This window comes from Tenebrio molitor, chromosome 4 (genome assembly GCF_963966145.1).
Source record: "Tenebrio molitor chromosome 4, icTenMoli1.1, whole genome shotgun sequence".
NCBI lineage: Eukaryota > Metazoa > Arthropoda > Insecta > Coleoptera > Tenebrionidae > Tenebrio > Tenebrio molitor.
In genome coordinates, this window is record NC_091049.1 from 23,733,849 (window position 1) to 23,750,744 (window position 16,896).

The window sequence follows — 16,896 nt, forward strand, 5'->3', positions numbered from 1 at the left end:
TTTAAAGTAACAAGTTTTACAAATTAGGTACCTAGTTATTAATGATGAGAATATAATCCAGTTTTGTTAGCATCGAATTTCCAAAAAATGTCGATGTGTAACATAAGAAAGCACTGCCGTTCTTTGCCAGCTTGTCAGTTTACTTTTTTGAAAACGGAATTTTAAAAAAAGAATGAGTGTTGGAAGAAGAATAAAATTATACAGGTGTCCCAGAACTCGCGGATCAAACTTGGTGTGCGTTTTCCTTGGTGATATATGAAAGCAATAGCGTTAAAAACATGGTCTGAGTGTAGTAGATTTTTTGTAATTAACAATTAAAGTTGACCAATCAGAAAATCGTTGTTCATTTCAGGTGGTAAATTCAACGAACACTTTAAATTGCTTAGCAACATAATCTGATTCGTAATTTTTTTTTATTCATGCCTATTACACATTAGATACTGAGTAAGTGAAGGAAAGGACTCAGTTTTCTGGTGAAAATTGCTCGAACACTATTGCTCAATTTGAAAAATTCATAACTAAGAAACTATTGTACCCTGAATATTTTTTTGGACGTTTTTCACCTCCATTACAACTAAGGAATATGCCCTTTAAATATGATCCGCCAGTTCTGGGACACGCTGTTTTTCTCTGGTTCTGAATCTTTATTGAGCCTCCTGATTGCCCTAAAACGACCCTAATTATTCACATTCTCGCGTTTATATTTTATTGAGGTTAGGTTCCAATGTACAGTACATGACGGATGACTTCGGGGACATCAATATTAATTTAAAAAGTTAAAGATAAATCTCGCACTGATTGTAGTAACTTATTGCTAATTACTTTCAAATGTAATTAAAAGGCCCCATCACGACACTGTTCTTAAAATTGCCGTTAAATAAATTTGTGATTAAAGTAAACTTAAAGCGATATATATTTATGCAATTTATAACCTGCCAGAAAGAAATGAATTAGGTACCTAGTTGTTAATGATGTGAACATAATCTAGTTTCGCTAGCATCAAATTTCCAAAAAATGTAAAACTGTAACATAAGGAAGCATTCTCGTTCTTTCCCAGCTTGTCAGTTTACTTTTTTAAGTTAAAAACGGAATTTTAAAAATAACGTGAGTGTTGGAAAAAGTCTAAAATAATTCTTCTTTGCAATTGAATCTTTATAGAGCCTCCTCATTGCCCGAAAACGACCCTAATTATTCACATTTCCTTATTTTTATTTTATTTAGGTTAGGTTCCACTGTACAGTTTGGGGACATGATCGATGACTTTGGGGACATCACTATTAATGTATCACGACACCGTTATTAATGTTGCCGTTACTCAATTCGTGAATGATAAAACGATATATATTTATGCAATTATGATAACCTGCCAGAAAGAAATGAATTCGTCACCATGGTAATTAAAGTCATGACTAAATTTAATAATGGTGTCGGAATACGGCCCAATGACTCTAAATTGAGCTAGCAAAGTTTACGAATTAGGTATGTCCCTAGTTGTTAATGATATGAACAAAATTAAGTTTCGTTAACATCAAATTTCCAAAAAAAATGGGGAATTGTACCATAAAAGAGCACTCTCGTTCTTTTCCAGCTTGTCGGGTTAATTTTTTGAAAATGGAATTTTAAAAACAAAATGAGTGTTGGAAGAAGTCTAAAATTATTTTTCCCTGCAACTGAATCTTTATTGAGCCGCCCCGTTTGCTCCAAAACGATCCTCATTATTCACATTTCCTCGTTTTTATTTTATTGAGGTTAGAATTCAATCTACAGTTTGGGGACATGTCGGATGACTTCGGGGACATCAATATTAATTTAAAAAGTTAATGATAAATTTTGCATTGATTGAAATTACTTATTCCCAATTACTTTCAATTGTAATTAGTAGGCCGTATCACGACACCGTTATTAAAATTGCCGTTAAATAACAAAGTTGTGATTAAAGTAAACATAAAACGATATGTATTTATGCAATTATAATCTGCCAGCCAGAAAGAAATGAATTAGGTACGTATTTGTTAATGATGTGTAACATAATCTAGTTTCGATATCATCAAATTTCCAAAAAATGTCGATGTGTAACATAAGAAAGCACTGTCGTTCATTTCCAGCTTTTCAGTTTACTTTTTTGAAAATGGAATTTTAAAAACAGAATGAGTGTTGGAAGAAGTCTAAGATTATTTTTCTCTGCATCTGAATTTTTATTGTTGCTCCTTAGCGCCCGAAAACGACCCCAATAATTCACATTTCCTCGTTTTTATTTTATTGAGGTTAGAATCCAATCTACAGTTTGGGGACATGATCGATGACTTCGGGGACATCAATATTAATTTAAAAAATTAAAGAGACACCTTGCATTGTTTGAAGTTACTTATTCCTAATTACTACAATTGTTAATTAATGGGCCACATCACGACACCGTTATTAACATTGCCGTTACTAAATTCGTGATTAAAGTAAGCATAAAACGATAATATATAATAAATTTATGCAATTATAACCAGGTAAACAGAGATGAATTCTTCATCATGGTAATTAGAGTCCTGATTAAATTAAATAAGGGTATCGTAATACGGAATCATTTAAGTGCGAAAAAGTCGTGAATTCAGACTTCGATTTCTCAACTTTTGGCCGGCTTTTCGGCGATTTTTCCCACTGTGCGAAACATACTCGTACCTTGGACCTTGGCGGGAATACAATAAACAGGTTCTGCGATCTGCGGAGGACAGTCGCGAAGATTAATTATTGCATAGTGTCATAGTAAGTGAGATAGTGAATTTAATTGTTTATTATTCCACTCGATCTTCTCAGGTAAGTAATTCTTTACAAACCATATACGTCCTCATAGATCAATAAATATAATTAATTAATTACTCTTTGTGCCTGTTACATCTTTTGCATAGAGGTTAACTTGCCCCAGCTACAAAGTCATAAATTTACATTGTACATTGAGGGTTCGAATGACCTCTCAAAGGAGACCCCTCAATTGATAGTTAGGCTAATTTAATATTTGCCTATTTTGTTTAGTAATTTTATTGAAATTTTTCTAAAAAAAAAAAACAAAACATGAATTGGGGTTATGTTAACATCCTGTTGTGTTTATGCTCTAAGATCCATGTGGTTAATTTTCCTTAAACAAATGGGGTAACGAGATTCTTTGGACCAAATTCTTATCAAATACATACGAATTAAACAGCATTCTTCCGAAGTTTCGTCAATTCTATTGCAAGACAAAACCTAAACCACAGGGCTACGAAGGATCTTCTGTGTAAACATGTAACGTAATTCGAATACAGAAGAACCTGTCACGTGATATGCGTAAGAGACGAAATTTGGACAGTTTTTATTTTATTTAGGTTAGGTTCCACTGTACAGTTTGGGGACATGATCGATGACTTTGGGGACATCAATATTAATGTATCACGACACCGTTATTAATGTTGCCGTTACTGAATTCGTGAATGATAAAACGATATATATTTATGCAATTATAACCTGCCAGAAAGAAATGAATTCACACCACGGTAATTAAAGTCATGACTAAATTTAATAATGTTGTCGGAATACGGCCCAATGACTCTAAATTGAGATAGCAAAGTTTACGAATTAGGTATGTCTCTAGTTGTTAATGATATGAACATAATTAAGTTTCGTTAACATCAAATTTCCAAAAAAATGGGGAATTGTACCATAAGAGAGCACTCTCGTTCTTTTCCAGCTTGTCGGGTAAATTTTTTGAAAATGGAATTTTAAAAACAAAATGAGTGTTGGAAGAAGTCTAAAATTATTTTTCCCTGCATCTGAATCTTTATTGCCCCAAAACGATGCTCATTATTCACTCGGTTTTATTTTGTTGAGTTTAGGTTCCAATGTACAGTTTGGGGTCATGATCGATGACTTCGGGGACATCAATATTAATTTAAAAAGTTAATGATAAATTTTGCATTGATTGAAATTATTTATTCCTAATTACTTTCAATTGTAATTAGTAGGCCGTATCATGACACCGTTATTAATGTTGCCGTTAAATAACAAAGTCGTGATTAAAGTAAACATAAAACGATCGATATACAGTGTGAAAACTTTAACTGGAATAAAATTCATAACTTGGAAGTAGGCGATTTTTGTAAAAAATACCGAAACAGGTCAATTTTTATTTTTCCTTGCCCACATTTTGACGTATATGTTTTTTGCATATCTGCTCCCGGAAGTGCGCAATAACCCCCAACTTTTTTTTTCAAACATAAGGGTATATCAAGTGACACCTCGTTTGAAAGACCAATTTATAACGAATACAACGCACTATTTGTTTCTTGAATATTTTCAAAGCCTACGTGCTAAAAAATAAAAACTAATTCTATATGTTCAACACTATTTAATGCAACAAATGTTCAAAATGGGCACCGTTTCTCTCTTGGCAAATTACAAATCGATAGTAACATTCATCCCTTAGGTTTTGTAACATTTCCGGTGTGATTTGGCTAATTTTATGGTTCATGCCTAATATGTTGCTTAAGGTCCTCAATATTCTTCGGTTTTAGGCAAATCACACCGGACATGTTACACAACGTAAGGGATGCAGGTTACTAACGATTTGCAATTTGCCAACAAACAAACGGTGGCCATTTTGAACATTTTTTGCATTAAATAATGTTAAACTAATAAAATTGGTTTTTATTTTTTAGCACGTAGGCTTTGAAAATATCTAGGAAACAAATAGTGCGTTGTATTCCTTGCGAAGTGGTCTTTCAAACGAGGTGTCACTTGACATACCCTTCCATTTGAAAAAAAAAGTTGGGAGTGGTTGCGCACTTCCGGGAGCAGATACGCAAAAACCATATGCGTCAAAATGTGGGCAAGAAAAAATAAAAATCGACCTGTTTCGGGATTTTTTACAAAAATTGCCTATTTCCAAGTTATGAATTTTATTCCAGTTAAAGTTTCCACACTGTATGTATGGGAATCGTTTACTTCGGGGACAGTATACAGCTTGCATCGTATTTTTCCGGGACATTTGGTTATAGTTCGAGGACAGTCCTCAAAGTCACTGGCTACGGGAACATTAGGAACTAATTTATACCAAAGTTTACATTTAGAAAAGTTACGAATCAAATTAATTACATAATTACTCTTTGTGCCTGTTACATCTTTTGCATATTAGGTTAACTTGCCCCAGCTACAAGTCATAAATTTACATTGTACATTAAGGGTTCGAATGACCTCAAATGGAGACCCCTCAATTGATAGTTAGACTAATTTAATATTTGCCTATTTTATTTAAAAAAACAAAACATGAATTGGGGTTATGTTAACATCCAGGTGTGTTTATGCTCTAAGATCCATGTGGTTAATTTTCCTTAAACAGATGGGGTAACGAGATTCTTTGGACCAAATTCTTATCAAATACATACGAATTAAACAGCATTCTTCCGAAGTTTCGTCAATTCTATTGCAAGACAAAACCTAAACCACAGGGCTACGAAGGATCTTCTGTGTAAACATGTAACGTAATTTGAATATAGAAGAACCTATCACGTGATATGCGTAAGAGACGAAATTTGGTCAGACTTGGGCGGACTAGTCCATTTCTTTCTGCAGTTGGAGGTGGCGAGCCAGGTGCGCATTTGCGTAGGTGTGGCGTCATTTAATTTCAACTAGCAGGTTCTGAAATAGATATTGTTATGTCTAATAAATAATGTCTGTTAAAATGACGCATGCAAACTATTAAAATGTATTCAGTTTTTAGTATCAATAAATATTATCACATAAATCAATCTACAGTGAGCGGCAAAAGTAATGAATAAATTCCTTAAAAATTAAACAAAATCTTTTTCAAAAAAATCTTTGCACTGGTCAATTTTAATTCATAAAAATACATGTTTTACTACCAAAGAAAATTCCAAGCAGTCATTTGTTTTCGAGTTATGACGTCATCGATAGTTTTTTTAAATGACAATATAAAATTTTTGTTATCTTACATAAGGAAATTTTTGAGAAAAAAAGTAATAAAGTTGGAATAATTAAATTTTATAACGAACAAAAACAAGTCAAAAAATCAATTAAGTAGGTAAATCAAACAGTCAAATGTTACTGTCAATTTCATTCGTATGTGTTATTTGTTTTACAAAACGTTTTCGAAAATGCTTCAGTTGACAGAAACAACGTATAGAAATTTTAATTTTGATTGGGTGCGGGAATAAAACTAGATAAAACTAAAGCAGGAGGAATTTCTTCATAAACTTGCTTATTGTCAACAAGCTGAGGGATGGCAATTCGAACATTTAATTCCATAATTTTAAGTACTTACTAACACAGTTTTTGACTTGTTTTTGTTCGTTATAAAATTTATTTTTTTGTTCGACACTGTCAGAATTTGAGAATTTTCTCCTATGTGAACGAATTTTGATAAATGTCACAACTTATCAAAACGAAACGTCAAGCTAATTTTAAAGGTTTTAAGCAATTTGGAGCCTTTAAGGGGCTTGTCGAACAAAAAAACGTTGTATTCAACTCGTTCGTGTGTAAATTGGGCCTTTTTTGGCACTCGTGGGTCTTTAAAACGCTAAACGAGCGTTTTAAAGGCCCACGAGTGCCAAAAAAGGCCCAATTTACACACAAACTCGTCAAATAAGCTACTATTTTCCAACTGTATTTTTTTTTTTCTCAAACTGTCCTTATGTAAGGTAACAAAATTTTTATACTGGCGTTTATACAATTAAAAGGGCTATCAGAATTAAAAAAAAAATAGGGAGTTTCCATTTAAAAAAACTATCAATGACGTCATAACTCGAAAACAAATGACTGCTTGGAATTTAGTTTTGTATTAAAATATGTATTTTTATAAACCAAAATTGACCTGTCCAAAGATTTTTTTGAAAAAAAATTGTTTAATTTTTAATAAATTTATTCCATACTTTTGCGGCTCACTGTATATCGTCAAACAGCTGGGAAAAAACAGTTTGCTACGCTACTGCACTCGGTGCCCCTTCCACTTCAACGCGCAGCAATGGTCACGTGACAGGTTCTTCTTTATTCACATTACCTTTTCACTACTAAGTATTATTTTATCAGTTACGGTTAAGTTCGGTATAGATTAACATTTTTATTCACGCTTTTGTGTCGCTTCTTGGCTCATCCTCAGCGACCAAATTAACTTATAATAATGATAATAAAAATTAATTAAATGGGTAACTTTTAATAATATTTTGGCCTTTAAGACTCGTTTACATTTTTTTTTTACATACAACATGACGAAAGTATATCTACGGTTGAACAAAATTAACAATAAAAAAATCGGTTGTCATTTATAAAAAATATAATAAAAATATATTTAATAACAAATGACATAACAACATGAAAATGGTTGTAAAATATGTTCTCTAATAATTAAAATCGCTATACCTTTCGAGATTTATTAAAATTAATACTTTACGAAGTTAATGAATTTATCATGCTGTTGAGTGTGTTGACTTGACGAGATCAAACCTTATTGTCAAAATTTGTTCTGACAAATAAAAATTGACTTGTTCAGACTTTGGATTCTTTTATCTAATTTTAACAAATGTTTACATTTTGTCTCTCACTGTTAATTTTACATGTGTTAATTTTCAGAACGTCCAGAATGTTTGTATTAATTAAGTTGCCAGACGGGTACGATGTGTGTCAAAGGCAATATCTACAGTTAGACGAGACAGGATATTATTTCAAGAGAAATAGAGGCAAAATCCATGTCAATATACTAGCTACTAATGGTATCTTGCTCGTGCCTAGTGTTTGTGAAATATATAAATATACCTATTTTTTAGATAATGAAAACATTTTAGTAGACATAAAAGAAAAGAAAAACCGTAAATTACCTTATGTGGGTTAGTATAGAGTGCGTTTTTTTTAACTGTTGTCATATGGATCCACTGCAGATTTGGTGATAATTTTTATTTTAGTAATAAATTATTAATAAGACATACTGTTTGAACAACGCAAAGCAGTTTTATTTGAGTAATTTTACATTTCAAAGTTGAAATTAATGAACGCAAATAATTTGACAAAAAACGTAGTAGGCGAAATGGGAACAAAAATTAGATTTTATATGTATTTTAATTCATTATTTATTTCCCTCCGCCACCTGGCGGCACGGCAATTTTGCCGGAGTATATACACTATTACGATTTATTACTATCAAGTAATAGTCCAGTGCTTATCAACATAATTACCGGCGTCTCGCCTCCACATTTTGATTTTGTTGTGTCATATGTTCTGTGTCAATGATAAGGAATTTCCTCACGATATGACATGAGTATAATAGGGCGGCATCGAATTGCGGACCGGGAAGGTAATTTGTAAACCCACCCGCTCCAAGGAATTTTAATCCTACCACCAAATTGCGGACCAAGCCATAAGTCAATTCCGGGAACGGTACAGGGAGGTTGACTGTAATTACCTCCCCTCACCCATCAACCCCCAGATTAATCTTAAGCATTATCAGGGTTCATTTTTCGTATTTATAGAGAAAACCCAGAAGGAAAATGGATGCGATATTTCTTTGGTTTACCTTTTTTGGATCCACAGGAAGTTGGAGACACTTTTGCGTTTGGCATATCCTCTGTCCAACCACATGGTCAAAAATTTGAAAAATTAGTTGACTACTTCGTTGACAATTTTATTAGTCAAGACGCTAGATTCCCTCCAGTGATATGGGCTGAAGCAAGTGCTTCTACTGAACTCAGAACGAATGCTTGTGAAAGTTTTCACTCCCGTTTCAATTACCGATTTTTCAATATATTGAAATATTAAAAATAATGCAAACGGAACCTTATATTAAATTAAACAGTTTACATGAAGGGAAAAAATAAAAAATAAAGATGTCTGTCGTAGACATGATATTCTAAACAATAAAATTCAGGAATATAACAATAATGTAATTGGGCACTTTGAATTTTTAAAATGTTTTATTTAAATTTCATATAAGTACTACTAATAATTATATTTATTTGTATCATGTACCGATTTTGTAATTTTGTTTGTAAATAAATAATAGTACAACTGTTCGCAAATAGCTTTTACTTTACAGACGAACTGTTGTTGTTCCTTGATAATCTAATAATATTCTTGACATCTTATTACCAAATTTTACCTGCCCTCGGCACCCGACCTCACTTGCACCTGGAAAGCTTAATCCCTTGTGCGGTCCGCAATTTGGTTGTGGTATTAATTTTACCTGGAGATTTGGTCCGCAATTCGGATCCCCCGGTATAATAATATACCTTTTCCAATTTCAACTACCAATGTGTTCCCTAAATCCAGAGTTTTTAAATTTTTAAAAAGAAATTGCGGTACTATTCCCTTTGCTGAAATTATAATTTACTTATTATTTATTTTAATCATAGCTTCAAGCAGATCTCGCTATTAATTTTTCAAATGAAAGTGACAAAAGTCTACTAATATTTCCGCCTGCTAAAAATGATAGTGGCAAGAAAACACTTTTACTAAAATATTTTTTTCACAATTTTTCCGACAGTTTAAGATATTGAATTGTAATTTATCCGATAGTTTAAAAAATCTTCCAAATTTGTTCCAAAAATTGTTTGAATATTTTCATCAGAACAAAAGTTAACAGGGGGTATAAATTTTAGCAAGCAATTCCCTAAGGCAATAGTTAAAAGAAATGCACTACATAACGTAAATTTTTAATTACATGTTTTCTTATGTAAATGCACTTCCAGCTTTAGATTATGTTACGGTGGGTAACCTTGAACTTACAGCTTCCGAGAATTTTACTGAGGGAAATCCTGAAGTTACAATTTCCCAGAATTGTACGGAGAGAAATCCCGAAGTTGCCGCTTCCAAGAATTTTAATGAGAGAAATCTTGAACTTACAGCTTCCGAGAATTGTACCGAGAGAAATCCTGAAGCTACAGCTTTCGAGGATTTTAATAAGAGAAACCCTGAACTTGCAGCTTCCGAGAATTCTACCGAAAGAAATCCTGAAGTTGCAGTTTTTGAGAATTTTAGTGAGAGAAATACTGTAGTTGCAGCTTTCGGGAATTTTACCAAGGAAAATCCTGAAGGTACAGCTTTTGAGAAATTTACCGTGGGAAATTCTGGAGTAAAAAGAACAGGTACGCAAATTTGTTTTATTATTTATGATGTGACTACTTACTTACTAATGATGTAACAGAATGTGAAAGGTATTTGAATGAAAGTTTATTTTGGACAAAAATCAGACCTACAGTTGGTATGCAAAAAAAACGGGAATTGAAAATTTACCTAATGTAAATTTGGTTTTGTCGATTTGTCAATTAATTGTCTACTTGACAATACATATCAAATATTTAAATATTTTTTTAAAATGTTATTGAATTTTGACCGTAATTTGCGTTAACATAGTTCCCGTTTTTTTGCAACCAACAGTACCTACTATGGCGGACAATAAATTCTGAACAACGAACAACGTGTCATTCCCCTGACATCAGATCAACTATCCAAAATTTCGATTTTTGCTTTTTTCATTGAAATTTGCCCGAAAGACTCTCTGGGCTGATATTGCTAGCAGTAATTGACGCGTAAAAAATATAGGTAGGTATGTCAAATTGCAAACGTTCAAATTCAATTGACAAACGATATGACAATAAAGTGTCATTTATATTGATTTTTTTGTAATGTCAGAAATTTGCTGTTCAGAAATTTTTGTCGCCCAATATAACAAGAACTAGAACTGCTTTATTACTTTCAAAATTGGCATTTTATTTTGAAATATTTTTATTCATATACATGTGTCTCAGAATAACCCCCCTTCTTTAAAGAGACACTATAGTAGATTTTTTTTAAATGGCTTTTCATTTGGAATTTCTAAGATAACTTACAGCGTCTGTTGGCAATGAAATATTTGAAATGTACTGGTGTTTTTTGTCTCGTAATTCGCACTGACTGAATTTATGCCGATTACGTTCATGCTATTACAAAAATGAACCTTTGATTGTAATTTTCAAATTTGTCAAATTTTATTGTTACCAACAGACTCAGTCATTCTTGATCACACCGTATTATCCACTTCTTCCATTTGATTAGCAGTTCATTTTTTAAAGAGCTCCTATTTTTTAAAAATCAATACAGAATCTATGCTTATATCCATTAAAATCAAATTTAAAATCCGCAAACTGAATTGTCCAGACTACCAATATCAAAGTACCTATGGAAACTATACTTCTGTTAAGTTCACAAATAAGAAGGCTATGGGCCAGTATACTGGGTGCCCCAAAATTCACGGAAGAGCTTAGCAGTACTTTTTTAAGTAGTCATTAAAATATCTGATAAAAATGTTTAAAATCAATCTTCTTTTTTGTAGAAGATATGGACCTATTTGTTACCCTAAATGTGGCAACATTTAAAAACATTCTATGTATCCCAATAATCTGCAAATTTTTCATTTAATTTTTGTTGTATCTATGTAAATGAGAGAAAAATCAAAGCCATGTTGCCATACGTTATTTGAGGTGAAACGGACATTAAATTACTACTTGGAAATGCTGGAAATAATGAAGAAAATATTTTCAAACCTAATCACAATCGCTCAGAATTATTATGCCACAGGCTAGTAAAAGACAAATAAATAAATAAATAAAATTTTTTTTAATATTTAAAATAAATGAGATCAAAGCTGCACCTTTTGAGCCCCGTATCTTCAAATCTAAGGGGTATGGATTTTTTTACCTAATTATTTTTCTCATTATATTCCAACATGAATTGACATTGCCCCTTGAATTGTTCCGGGACATCAATATAGAAGGGGAATTAAATATTAATTTAATTCGAATTAAATTTTAATGCGCGATTAACCCATGAATCCGAAACTTCGATTCGTTCTATCTGATCACGTGTTCAGTTAATTTCGCATTTGATTACGATTAACTTAATTTCACTTCTGTAAACTGGCCCCTATTCATTCAATGACCTGTAAAAATTTCCGCTCGTGTATGGCCAGCTAATGTAGTAATCTGTAAGAAATCCCAACGTCTCACTTGTTTTGTCTGGGAGTTCGGTTTGAAGGATAAGCAGCGCCAGCTCAATTCGTGGGCGCCACACGAGAACCTTAAGATGTTATGGTTCCGATTATTTCGCAGATAAAATTTAGGTGGATGCTAAAAAAACAACCTCAACATATCAAAATTTGAGACGAGTTGTTAGAATATTTATCAATAAAAGCAGGAGTGTGTCCGTTTATCAGGAAATAATCACTGAAAAATAACCACTCGCTGTTTTCACTGAAAAAAAAAAGAAAACACTCGTGTATTTTTCATTAAATATATACCAACGTGATTGATTCAAATTCAAGAAATCTTACAGTTTGATTGGTAAGGAAAGAAAATTTAGCTATGTTCCAGAAACAATGGGGTTCTAAATGTTTCGTTTGATTTCAGGCGTTAGAAGAAATCTTTTTGGCACGAAAAATAAATGCCATATTCAGCAATTTTCTCGCGGTTATAAGGTGCCAACATCTAAAGAAGGGTCAAAACGGTATTTCTGCATTTTCTGCAAAAAGTTGACAACTAAATTTGCTAGACATTTGTGTCTTGCTCATAAGGATAAGCCTGAAGTTCAAGATATTATATTTTTTGCCAAAAGTAAGTAAAAATGTATAGTTTGGGAACGAGAAATTGGAACTTTAGCTTCTTGACTTGCAATGGGTTTAGGGTAGCTTGTAAAATTTATAATAATGAAGATTTACGATAGTGGTCAGTTTTTGCCTGCCGACATGCTAGTCTAGTATACCTGCTAGTTATTAAAAAGGGATGCCGAATATCGGCAAAATGCGGATTGTTTGTGCCTCCAGGAATGAAGTGCTCACAGTCGTAAATCGTCATTATTTACAACCCGCCCTAAACCCATTGCAAGTTAAGAAGCTAAAGTTCACCTTTTTTATGTTAACAATTTTCTGTCAAGGATCTCCAGACCGATTGAAACTAATTGAAGAATTAAGAAAGAAAGGCACTTTTGAATATAACTGTTCTCCAGTTTACAATAACGAGAAGCAACTTCTAGTTTCAAGACGACCTCAATTGGAAAAACAACGCACAGATTCACATTATGAGTGCTGCCACAATTGTAAATCTTTTTTTTCAAAATTAACCCTCAGACGTCACTTTCGAAAATGTATGAAAACTTCCAGAAAGGGAGAAAGAAATATTATGCAATCAGGACGACAATCGAGAATGCATTTACTTGACATTGCAAGTCCTGTTCTTCGTGATGAAGTTTTTCCAATACTGCGAGATGATGCAGTGACAAACACTTTGCGACAAGACAAGTTACTCATACTATTAGGAAATAAGTTACTCAAGAAATATAGAGCCAAATATCACCATAAGGAGATTCGATCAAAATTAAGATCTCTTGGTCGACTTTTGCTTGCAATTAAAGAAAAAAATCCAGAAATTCTGAATTTTGCTTCTATTTATAATTGTCGATATTATGATTTAACTTTAAAAACAATAAATGAACTGGGAGGTCTAAATGAACAAACTGGATGCTATAGAGCACCATCCTATCCTTATATGATTGGTATCTTATTAAAACAAGTTGGCAAAATTCTAGTAAGCGAATGTATTAAAGACCAAAATAAGTATCTTAAAACTAATGTCGAAGAATTTTTACATTTACTTCATGAAGATTATGGAACATCTGTGAATAAAACAGTTCTTGAAAATCAATTGGAAAAGAAAAGAAATAAAGGGACTGAGATCCCTAACTTGGGAGATATTCAAATCCTAAAAAAATATTTAGACAAAAACCGCTCTAAATATTTTAACAATTTAAAAGAAAAGTTTTCTGTTTCCGACTGGAAAGCACTAGCTATGTATACTTTAACTACCCTTCAATTATTTAATAGAAGAAGAGCAGGAGAAATTCAAAGAATTTTAATTGCGGATGTAGAGAAAACTCATGGAATAAGAGATGGTACTAATGATGATTTGTATAATTCCCTAACAGCTGCAGGAAAACAGACAGCAGATCAGTATATGCGATGTGTGATACGTGGAAAATTGGCACGTGGTGTGCCTGTTTTATTTCATAAGACTCATTGGGAATGTATTAAATTAATATTAAAACATAGAAGTAGCGCAGGAATAAGTTCTGAAAATCCATATGTGTTTGGAGTGCCTAGTACAAACAACAAGTGTCAATTTTTAGATGCATGTGCTCTAATGAGAGATTTTTCGAATAAATGTGGGGCTGAAAACCCACACTCTTTGAGAGGAACAAAATTAAGAAAACATATTGCTACTCAATCAGTAATACTTAACCTTAATGAAACAGATGTGACAGATCTTGCCTCTTTTATGGGGCACGCGGAAAAAATACACAAAGACCATTACCGTATGCCACTTCCTGCTAGAGAGATCACAAAAATTTCTGCACTTCTGGAACTTGCTCAGGGTGATTCGGTGTCAGACAAAGACAATGAAGTACCTCAAGTTGGAAGTACGAATGCTACAGACCCCGAGACTCCGGAAATTAACACTGACAACACAATACTTGGAACTAGTACACTGACACCATGCGAGAAAGAAAATGATGAAAATTTCAGTAATGCACATAAAATAGGCAGAACTGAGACTCGATCTCCTATTCAACTTCGTAATTGTAAACTTAATAACAATAGTCTTCTAGTGGAAAATGATGAATTGGTTGACGATCCTGTACCACTTGAGGAGCCTTATCAATGGTCACCATCCTCATATCATCCTACTTCCGATGAAGAAACTTCTGTGAATGGTACTGAACATAATATATACCTATATTTCTTTTTCTTTGTAATCCTGTGTTTCAGGAACTCCAGAAAAGAACAGAAAAAATAAAAAGTCGACATGGAATACCCCAGAAAGACAAGCAGCGAGAAAGTACTTGAATAGGTTTATTGAAAAGAAAGAACTTCCACCTCTTTCACTCTGCAATAAAATTAGCAAGACTTATATACCAAATCGAACTGGTAAACAATTAAAGGCCTGGATTAACAACCAGATAAAAAAGGCATCAAGCTCTAATCGCACACCTCAGAAACGTGAAGGTAAATATTGTAGATGTAAAAACTGTTCAAAAATATCAGATAGGTAGGTAGGTATTAGTACTAGTTATCAATGTTATATACCGGGACATTTTTTTAACTCTGAACATAGTCCATACTTATTCCCTATGTTCAATTTTAAAAAACACAGATCAATGCATTGTGAACCGAACACCAGAGATTTTGAAATAATGTTAAAAATTGTTCCGATTGATGGAATTGATCTATCATGTGTTGCATTGGAAATGTCACGCACATTTCTAATGCTCTGATTGGCATAGAATAACTGCATTATGTGTATTTCTTCTTCAAACAACTTGACCATTTTGTTAAACTGTCAAGTACTTATTTTCGTTACCTTGGTTACGTGATTACATACATGCATTGACCTGTGTTTTTTAAAACTGAACATAGGGAATAAGTATGGGCTATGTTTAATGTTAAAAAAATGTCCCAGTATATTAGTAAAAATACATCAAAATGCAAATTTGACATTCTGTTAATTAATTATTATGATTTTTTTTTGAAAGGTCAGCGAATGGATTACCTAGGTATTGTGTTTATCATTTTTCGCACAATCGTGTTGTTATAGCTAGTTACTTGAACTTACACCCTTAATGCTGTAAGTAAATAACGACACCGATACCTACTGCGGTAAGTCATTAATGACTAATGTCTTCAAAATACTTCTGTCAAAAAAATTACTTCAAAGTCAATTCTTTTCGTAGTTATAAGCGATTGTGCGAAAAACGTTATGGACTAGATTCTGTTATAATGCACTTTCAAACCTTATATCCCAATATACTATTGTTCCTCCAAAAATAAATAATTAAATTTAATTTAGTTATTAGCCCTGGATTGTTGTTGAGTGCTTCTATTTGTATAGGCAGCTAAAGGAAAATACCTAACTAACCCGACTGCAATTTAAAAGCCCATTTGCCACTGTCACTATAAACATATAATACTTTCTGCTCAAAATTCACAGCGCCTTTGATTTGCATTTATTTTTACCTACGTGTTGCGTTATTAATATACCGGGACATTTTTTTAATTCTGAACAAAGACTATGTTCAGCATCAGTTTTAAAACGACAGGATCAATGCAATGCTAAAATTCTGGGTTATGCAACCAAAATTATTAGCGCCGGCAACTTGAATTTAAAAAAAATACAAATGCATTAACCGTTATTCAACAATATATTCAACTGAAGAAAGTAATTTTGTTAATATTTTTGCAGTTAAGCGAATGACTTGGCTCACTCCAGAAAGGGCTATTGTAAAACAAGAATTTGCTGAATGCTATCGAAGTGGAATTCTTCCAAGTTTACAAAGATGTGCAAATGTTATCGCCAAATATCCGGTTCTTAAAAACAGGAACCCCACAACATTAAAAGCAAAAGTGAATAATGAAATGCAAAGGAGAAAGAAATTAAGTACTTTTTAAATTAGAAAAGAGTGGTTGTTATTTTTATTCACAAGATGTTGACTACATTCATTTTAAGAGATTTCAAATTTAGTTTGTTATGTTTTAATATTTTTTTGTGTTCTGTCTGTAAGTGCATTTAAATGTTTTATTGGTTGCATTGTAAACGTTATGTACTACACTATAAGTACTAGGTGATTTACATTAACATTATTAGTGCAAATGTATTGTTAGGTTCATTATTACTCTTAAATCACCCTATATTTAAGCATTTGGTATGTATAACATATTTATGTCAGAAAGCCATTCAAATAAATAATTAGGTTTACTATTTATGTTCAACTACATATATTTTGTAAGTACATTTTTATAAATTTATAATATTCTTATTATTATTATTAAAATTATAATTAAATAAATGA

General features: G+C 32.5%; 1 long non-coding RNA gene across 1 annotated transcript; it reads left to right on the plus strand.

Moving 5' to 3' along the window:
• The first annotated feature begins 518 nt into the window (after nucleotides 1-518).
• On the plus strand, nucleotides 519-16,878 carry LOC138128709 (uncharacterized). The gene is made up of 8 exons (XR_011158867.1): nucleotides 519-2,805; nucleotides 7,606-7,745; nucleotides 7,800-7,859; nucleotides 9,714-10,109; nucleotides 12,408-12,611; nucleotides 12,931-14,763; nucleotides 14,819-15,055; nucleotides 16,290-16,878. It is a non-coding gene; the product is annotated as an uncharacterized lncRNA (long non-coding RNA).
• The last annotated feature ends 18 nt before the right edge of the window (nucleotides 16,879-16,896 follow it).